We start from the raw sequence: 10,000 nt of genomic DNA, 5'->3' as shown, positions 1-10,000 counted from the left end.
ATTTTATATTTTCTGTTTTTTAATGAAAGTTTTAGCAATTTTGTGTTGTTTTTAAAAAAATAAAACAATTTTTTGTTGTTGTTTTTGCCCTGATTATAAGCAAAGCAATTTGAGTGACAAAATGTAATAAAACATTAGTGGTGACTCTGTTTTGTATGAATGCAGCAACACGAGCTGACAAGAACAAAACCTGATGATTCATGATTTTGTTCCAAAGAGCATCTTGAGCTTCAGTGTGTCTGTACAAAGAGTTGCATGATCGATGATTTATATTTCATCAGTCACCTAGAAATTAATCTGAACGATTTCTTCTTAATGTTGCATTTTTTCCAAAATCTTAATACTTTCTGTTTATCACCAGGTGTAAACCGATATTCAATGTGGTCTCAGACCTTTGGCCTGCACAGCTCGAGCTGCTCTCCTCCACCACTAGATGTCAGTGCTGACTATGGCGCAAACCGAGAAATGCCCAACCTCTGAACCCTGGAGTCAAGTCGAAATATGGCTGCATCCCAGTTCACACAATCGCTTCTAAATTATAAATAAAATGAATGATTCTTAATAAAATTAGCATCAGTGCATCACAAATCAGAGCACTCGAAAAAGTATGCCAAAGATGCCCGGATTATATAGCTTACACTTTCCAGTGAATTTTCTCTCATGCTGTTTGCACTAACATTGCCCACAATCCCTTGTGCTACACAAGAGATAGTTTGTGAGTATTCACCTTTGACTTTTTAAGGTTTGCAGAGCCAATGCAACCACATGAATGTTGAAATATATGAATCATTAGTTAAATCATAATGCATTGTTATGGTTTTATTGTGTTCCTGTAGCTCAACCAGCTTTAGTAAAGTCACAGGTTTTATTTATTTTTTGCACATAAGCTTAAAATGTATAGTTTGAGCAGTTGCTTTTGATAAACGTGTCTGTCAAATGCATAAATGTAAATGAGTCAACATGCAAAAGCGGTCTGCCATATCAAGAGAAACTTGTATGATGTTATATTATGTCCCAATTACACCATACCGCCTTGATGCTCAAGTTGGTACTTTTTAAATCATATTTAATATTTATTTTCACCATTATTAGCCGCGTATTAGATATATGTGAATTGGGATCCTACAAACTCTCATAATACTGCAGTCTTGCCATCAGCACCGTCTTGTTTGTCTTTCCTGTGTAATATTGCAGTTCATTTGACTTCCTGTGATCCCATGATCCAGCGTGATCGTCTGAAAAAAGTTTATTAGTTCTCCATAAGACGGGCAGCCGTTCCACTTTAAAAGCTCAACGAGGCCTCGCTGAGAAAAAGTGACACAATTTCCTGTGCTTTTGCCTTTAGAGATTTATGGCTTTTTTTATTAGCAGAACATTTTTCATAGTTTGGAATTGACTGTTTTATTTAACAGTTAGACAAGCTTGGTTATTAAGCCTCCGTACAGAAACATTTTGAATGATACAACTTTTACAAATTTGGCTTTGACACTGACTTAAGTTTTCATAAATCAGGGATGTTTTTCCTCTTGCCGTCAGAGCTTGTATATATTAGCCAGAGGAGATCCTGAGAGATTTTTAATTTCAGCTCCTGCACGACTGGATTATTCACTGACTACTGATGGATTTTTAATGTTAGAGTCATGTTATGATGAGATATTAATTCTTCTTGTCAGTTATTGTTAGAATAAATGATGTCAGAGAGGCAGCTTTGAGCATTAGTGTGTTTGTGTGTTTAGCAATCCTTTGAAAAACAAAACTGTCCTCAAAAATGAGCTATATGTGATCAAATCTTCCTTTGGGGACATTTTCAAAGGATGAACTGATGAATAAATAAACTAGTATTATGCACACATACTTATACACACACATACTGTTCAAAAATGTGAGGTTGGTAATATAAAAAAAAAATTGTTTTAGGAAGTCTCTTCTGCTCACCGAGGCTGCATTTATTTGATAAAAAACAAAAAACAAATACAGTAATATTGTGAAATATGATTATTACAATTTAAAACAACTGATTTCTATTTTAATACGTTTTTCACAATTGCTAAGACACATTTCCTAAAAACCTTCACCCTTTTTCTCACAACATCAAACACAAACTACATTCACAAATTTCTTCTGGCAAAATCAAAACCTTCACCTGTACTCAAAATCAAACAATGCTCTCAGATCATAAACACAGCCAGTCATTGGGCTTGTCCAAACACACACACACACACACTTGTGAACACGTGTATGCGACAGGAAGTAAGAAAGTGCCCTAAACACAAACCCACACTATCTCGAATACCGCTTTGGAGCTAAGCGTATCCCATCATGCATCATGTGCGAGATGTCGAGGAAAACATTCCACTGTAAGTTCAATTAATTAGATATTACATATAATTTGCAACCCATTTTTTTTTCTACTGGCCTCTGCACCACAAAAAATAAATAAAAATAGGCCTGTTCTATTGACTTCATTGTTTTTGACCCATAACCTTAATAAATAAGGTTGTGACACCAAAAACTACTAGCCTAACTCATACATTTCAAATATTGTTAAAGGCAAGTAAACTCGCAGTAATAAAATAAGAAATAAAACAATCGAATTACGAGCAATAGCACAAATACAATAGAACAAACATAAAAATAAAACAAACAGTGCTTTTCATGTTTTTCTGATAAGTCTAACAGTAATTTTCAGGTAGAGAAAATGAATAATCAAATGTAAAATAACACTGCATAGTCTTCACTGTTTAAATTAAATATAGATTAGTCCTTATTAAAGTTACAAAAGTTATTCAGTCAAGAGCAGAGAGTGATTTTTTTCTTTGTCCATTGTTGTTTAATTAACATTAAAATAAAAAGAGAGCAGTAAGTTTATTAGGCTGCTGTCACTTTAAGAGCAGCACGGATCCAATATATTGTTACATGTGTTTTATTTCTCATCTGTTTATGTTCACTTAAGATGTAACAGACTATGTTTTCTAGGATACTCGCCAAGACTGGAATTTTTTTATGTAATTCTGTGTGAATAAATCTGTCTGTTCAAGCGCAAGAAGACGTGAAAGAGAGCTCAATTGCATTCGCACGCTGTCTGAGAAGCAGCGCAAACACAACCTCTCACACTATGAATTGAGTTCTCTTTCGTGTCTTCTTGCACTTGGATATTTATTGTAGAGGCTTAAAAACATGTGCAAATGAAACTTTCGTGATGCAGCACTGGCCTGATCATAAATAAAGCTCTGTAAACACTTGATTTTTGCAACACTACAAGTGTTTCCCATCGGGTAATCAAAAGTTCTACACACACTTGTGGTCTTCACGTCTACTTGAACACTTGGGCCAAACACAGAAAATATGTCATGCAAGTAGACAAGTGGTCAAGAGCAAAGACAGCAAGTGTGGGTATATGGACAGGCCCATTATATGAACATTACAGATCAATCAGTACTTTTAGTAAGTTCGTTACTTACCAACTTAGTATTGTGAAAATATTATATACTCTATGTACTGCAAGTATAGTATTGTGTTAAATATTGTATAGTATTGATATAGTCTGTATATTCAGCACTTGCATACTGTAAAAATGCAAAAGGTCAAAGAAAACTGTAAATGAAAAGCATGTTGCAGTACACTCACAAAAAAGTGTCAAAACTGCAAAATCAAGGAACATTTACTATTATTATTATCAATGTTGAAAACAGGTCCGCTCCTTCATATTTTTATGGAAACTGTGATGCTTTTGTCACTTTAGACATATAAAAGCTGACCTCTGACCTTTTTGACTTTGTGTGTGGGGTGGCTGCTGGGGTTACAGTGCGGTTTAGACTGACAACAGCTCAAAGCCCACACACACACACACACACACACTGTCCGTCCTGTCAAAACTTCTGTAAAGTCTTGCTTTCTAATAAAGTCTCATTCCAGCATCCATCCATCTGACGCGTGAGGGGTCAGACAGTGTGAACTCTTGAGTGTGTGTGTGTGTGTGTGTGTGTCCCATGGTCTGGACATTGATAAATTCCCTCTGCCGAACGATCGATAAACGTCTGTTATAGGCCTGTGATAGCCTGCAGCGAGCCTCATAATTATACTGTCACACAGCACTGACACGCACACACACTCTCACTCACTCGTGCGCCGACGTCTGATTGGCAGGTGGACAGCTGTAACCGAGGGCAACGAGCCCAGAACCGGCTCCTGTGCCGACCCGTACGGTTACTCCATCTCATGACCATCAGACTCAAAATAAACAGCAGCAGAAAACAATCAGCGTAATTATTAACCCCACACACTTCTGAAGTTTCCACCTCTCCGTTCTCACGCACATTAAATGTGATGTTTGTGCAGTGATGCTCAGAGCCGATAACAGCGGGACGTCTTTGAGATGAATAATTCTGAATCATAAACTTTGCGTCTGGGCGGTTGATTGCTGAAGCTCTTATCCGACATCTCTCTACACAAACACCAGCTGATTGCATGAGTGACACTGGGAATCGTTCCCACTTGTAGTTGCCAGAGATATTTTCTGCTTCAGTGAGGGAATTTGACATGGATTTATTTATATTTAAAGGTGAAGTCTGTTGTTTTTTCGATGTTAAAATACTTTCTCATATTCCGTCTTACAACTGCAATGGTCGTAATCTACTTCAAAACTTTTCCCAAAACATTTGTTCCGTTGTTTGAGTAACTCGGCCAGCCCGACGCACCAAGATTGACTCAATGGTGTGAGTTTGGGGCGGGACTGTTTGACTGACCAATGGCAGACGGGGAGTGTTTTGGTTGATTGGACCTCAAGTTGATTCAGTACAGGTGTAAACGGGGTCTAAAACGTTTTAAAGGGATGGTTCGGAGTAAAATCAACCTAGGGTCATTTTCACTATGACCTCGAGCCAAACACCCCCCCAGAAGCCTTTTTTCCCTTGATTGAACATTATTAAAGTTAGAGCTTATTTAGAGATATCAGCCGGATGGCTTAGTGCAGGCGCTAATGGATCCAAGGTTGTATCTCGTAAATTACCGCACTAATAATGCCCAGAATGGCACCAAACTTCTACAGTCGTACAAATAGGTTCTGTACTCATAAAACGAGGCATTGGAAAGTTTGTAAGTACATCAGGAGTTTATTTAAATAACACTTGCCTGACGGCTCATGCTACCGCTAACCCGGACGTCAACGTCACTTCAGTGAGTTGAGAAAAGCACGTAAAAGCACTCAATTGACACTTTTCACACGCCACACATCCATTTTCTCACGCACAGAAAAATTGCGGAGCAAAGAGGTACATTTAATATTAAACTAATTCTCAGCTCTTAGATTTCGTCAATTTTATTACGAAATTCAGACAAAAATACGTTTGGCGCTTGTAAATGTGACGTGACAGATCGCTGAGCGCCTCAGTTCAAGTGCATGTGAACCGATCATCTGTTACTTTTTTATTTAAAGATGCAGTACAACTTACCGAAAGTATACATAATATCGACCAATTAGTGTTTTTCAACCACTGAAAGAGGTCAATATAACAGCAGGAGAACAATTATGTCACATAACGTTACATTTACCTCAGGAAAGACATTTAATGACCATAGCATGTTAATTGAATAGAAAAAATAGCTAGAGAGGAGATTTTGCTGAGCACTATATTACATATTTATTATATTTTTACTTATGTCATTAAATAATTGTTATTATAACAAAAACTGCATTATATTTAATTTAATTTGTTATTTTTAACCTTTAATAATACCAGCAGATTGGGCCCTCTATGTTTACAGCATTAGGTGAGATTATTTTTTTAAATAAAATTTAAAATAAACATGTATCCAAATGAGTCAATATTGAATCAAAATCGGAATCAAATCACAAGAATGGAATTGAAATCTTGAAATTTTTGTCAAGCAATAATAAAAACTGTATCCTACCAGTCATTGTACAATGTAAACATTGTAACACGTTGTCACTAAACTTCATAAAATTCTATTTAGTTACCAAATGTTTTGACAATCACAATTACATACCCCCCCCCCCCCCCCCTGCGTAAAAGTCCTGACCGAAAGTGATGCATAAGGATGTAGTGTAAGGATGTAGTTGATTGACCAAAACGCATCGTAATACCAGGAGTAAACAGGGCCTCAGGTATCCTGAAGGCTTGCTTCTCTGTGGTGTCTAGAAGGTTCCTGGTCTAAATGAAAAGACTCCACCCTCAAGTGATATTCTGGTCTCTAGATATGCCACATTTGGCCTTTCTGTCGTTTTACAAAACACTTTCTCTAAGGTCACAGCTGCCCACAAACACCTGCATTTGACCTGCTGACCCAACCTGACCTCTGACCTTCAGGGCTCACACTGTCCAGAGGGGAAGTGATGTCTGTGCAGCGGTTTTCAGCACAGAATTAGTTGCATTGTTTAGTATTAACAAATAAAAGTGTGATGCTTTAGGACAGTGTTTCTCAACTTATTTAGTCTTATTTACCCCACAGTAAGACTCAAGTATCTCTTCATCAATACCAGCCAGACATGTTCCTGATTTAATTGATATCATTTAGCATCATCATGTAATATTATTAAAATGCCCCTTATAACAATTAAAAATTATAAAATAACTTTAAAAAATATAGTGGGAGAAAATCTGATTTATCAAAGCTTTATATCAAATTGGAGCAGGTCTGTTATTTTCATTTTAACTTCATTTGTTTTGATGTTGGTCTTGTTGGCTGATGGGATGTTAATAGGAAATAAGGAAAATTGTAGCAAAATCAAATGACTTTCTCCATCCAAAAACACATTTAAGTTTGATGCACAAAAGTAAATAGGAAAGTTACAGCCAACATGTGAATAATTATATCTCAGCTTAGAGAGGAAATATAATAATTATATAATTTGAAAGCCTTTTTATTTTAGTGCACAAAACTCAAAATGATAAAGTCTCTTTCAAACAAATCAGCAAAATATTATACACAGTTACACATTATTTAGTTTTCTTTCCTAAACTGAAAGTGTTACGCTGTTAATTTATATGATATTAATATGATATTTATATTATATGAAATATATTTAACCAATTATTAGGGCTGTAAAAAACTTATTTTGACAGACTTAAGGTAAATATTTTTATACACTTCAGTATACATGTACCTATTATATAAAATATATTTAACTTTATATTATTAGGACAGTAAAAACTTTTGACAGACCTAATATTTTGGATTATATTTTATTTTATTTAAATTTAATTTTATACACTTATGTATACACTACATGTACCCTTGGTTGAAATTTATCACATTAATAGGATATATATGTGAAATATATTTAACTATTTGTATTTACTATTTATATATTTGTAATATTTACTATTTACATTTGTTTCTTTATTTATCTTTTTCTTCATCGGAATGGTAAGAAACTTGGTAAAGGTTTTGGCACTTGCTATGTGAACACACACACACACACACACACACACACACACACACAGACACACACACACACACACACACACACACACACACACACACACACACACACACACACACACACACACACACACACACACACACACACACACACACACACAAAATGATTCAAACAGGTTAAATGGTCCTGAAAAACAAAAAGTCACACTTGTGCTCCTTGCGTCAAACATTACCCATTGGAAATGAATGGGAGACTAATTTCATCTAGTGGAAACTTTTGTTACTGCGGTCAAACAAAATCTTACTGAAAGCTCTTTTTTTTAGATATCAGGCTCAAATTTTGAACACAACTTGTTTAGATTTTTGGCTTTGATTTTTTCACAGTTTTAGAGTAAAACATGTTTTTGAAAATATATATTTCATATAAAAAATGTACATAAGTATTTTTGCACATTTTTCATAACAATAAACATAAAATTCTGTAACTTTTTTTAAGTTCACTTTTTAAACAATAACAAAAATCTGCCAAGTGTCGTCTTTGAAAAGAGATCAAACTTAAGTCTGTGCTCTAAAGCATTCAAGATTTACCACAGTTAAAGTTGGAAATTTAATTTTCAGGTCTATGCTCAAAAAGTGAATAATTGGATTATAAATACAGCGTAAATATAATTTAGTACCATAAAATCCCCTAAAAATACAAAATATTAAATAAAAAACATTATCGAACTAAAATATAGTGCATTCATTTCATTAATAATAATAATAATTTCTGTCATTTTGACTGACACGCGAAGAGCACCAGAGGGTTAAGGACATGACACTTATTCATTTCTCACTCTGAGAAGAAGTGCAGCATTTATTTCTGATTATTGATTATTGATTAGCTTTAACTTGATTTCAGTTTTAGGCCCTGCAGCTAGACACATATAAACACACACAGACACACACGCGCACACACACACACACACACACACACGCACAAAGACTCGTGGGCAGCTGGTTGGACACCCTGCAGGGTCTTTGCGGAGTGTGTGTCTGTGTGTGTTAGCGAGCGAGCAGAGACACGGGCAGCTGCTGCCACTCAGGTCTTTTGTCATGAAGACCACTTCCCAGCATGCACCACACAGCCGCCCCATTGTATTCTGGGAGAAGAAGATTTCACGCTTCGGCCCGTTAGAGTCCAGCTGCATCAGAACAGACTAACGCAAGTCTATGAGAGAGTGTGTGCATATGTACATGAGAGTTTGTGTGTATTGTCATTATTAGCGTGTTGTGTTGGCGCCCGGCAGGCAAAGAGCCATGCATGGACAAACATTAGTGTAATGCCTCACACTAACACAGAGAGATAATAACGCTCTTATCCATAATTGAATAATGTCTTCAGACTCGAGCCTGCTGGGACACGAGCGCTTAAGAAAATGATCAGCGTCATCTGTCATTGACTACCAACTCACTCAGACAGACCTAAAGATGTGATCCCCCGTCCTGCTGTGTGTGTGTGTGTGTGGGGTTATTCAGCTGTACTTGAGGATAAATGTCCCCAGAAGTGGGTTCAATTTGACAGAACATCCTCAAAGGTAAAAATGATTAGTAAAGTAAATGAAAATGCTTCAAGTTTTCTTTCAGCGTTTCGGTTTGTCTGTAGCCTTTCTCCTGTCCTGAATATTATTGCGGCATTCTGCCGTCCATTACTGAACAATCACAGACGTCCAGATAATAATTCTGCATGTCTCAGCGTTATTCCAGGAAACTGATCTCGTACATACCGTACATTTGTTTCATGCAAATTCAAGTTAGAATCATAATCAGCACCATCTTGCATCTCAAACTTGGATCACAGATAAATTATAATATTGCCAAAGATTACTGTAAGATGGATGGATGGATGGATGGATGGATGGAACAAATCATCATCACAGCCAGAGACTGTGTCAGGTTTCTGTAGACTGCTGACCAATACTTGTTAACTCTCTGCTTTATACACACACACACACACACACACACACACACACACACACACACACACACACACACACACACACACACACACACACACACACACACACAGACACACACACACACACACACAGGCCTGGAGGTCATTAGCTCATTAGTGGTGAAGAAAAAGGAACAAACTGTTTCAACTTCACAGCCTTTAAACATCTGAATAATTCAAACACACATATAGACCAACACACACAATCACTCACTCACACACACACACACACACACACACACACACACACACACACACACACACACACACACACACACACACACACACACACACACACACACACACACACACACACACACACACACACACACACACACACACACACACACACACACACACTCACTCACTCACTCACACACACACACACACATAAAGACACACACATACAGACATACACTCTCATACACATACACACACACACTCTCTCTCACACACACACACACACACACACACACACACACACACACACACACACACACACACACACACACACACACACACACACACACACACAGACAGACAGACAGACAGACAGACAGACAGACAGACACACACACACACACACACACACACACACACACA

This window comes from Scardinius erythrophthalmus (assembly GCF_964197995.2).
Source record: "Scardinius erythrophthalmus genome assembly, chromosome: 11".
Classification (NCBI taxonomy): Eukaryota; Metazoa; Chordata; class Actinopteri; order Cypriniformes; family Leuciscidae; genus Scardinius; species Scardinius erythrophthalmus.
The sequence above is the reverse complement of the archived record's forward strand: the minus strand, read 5'-3'. Positions refer to the sequence as shown.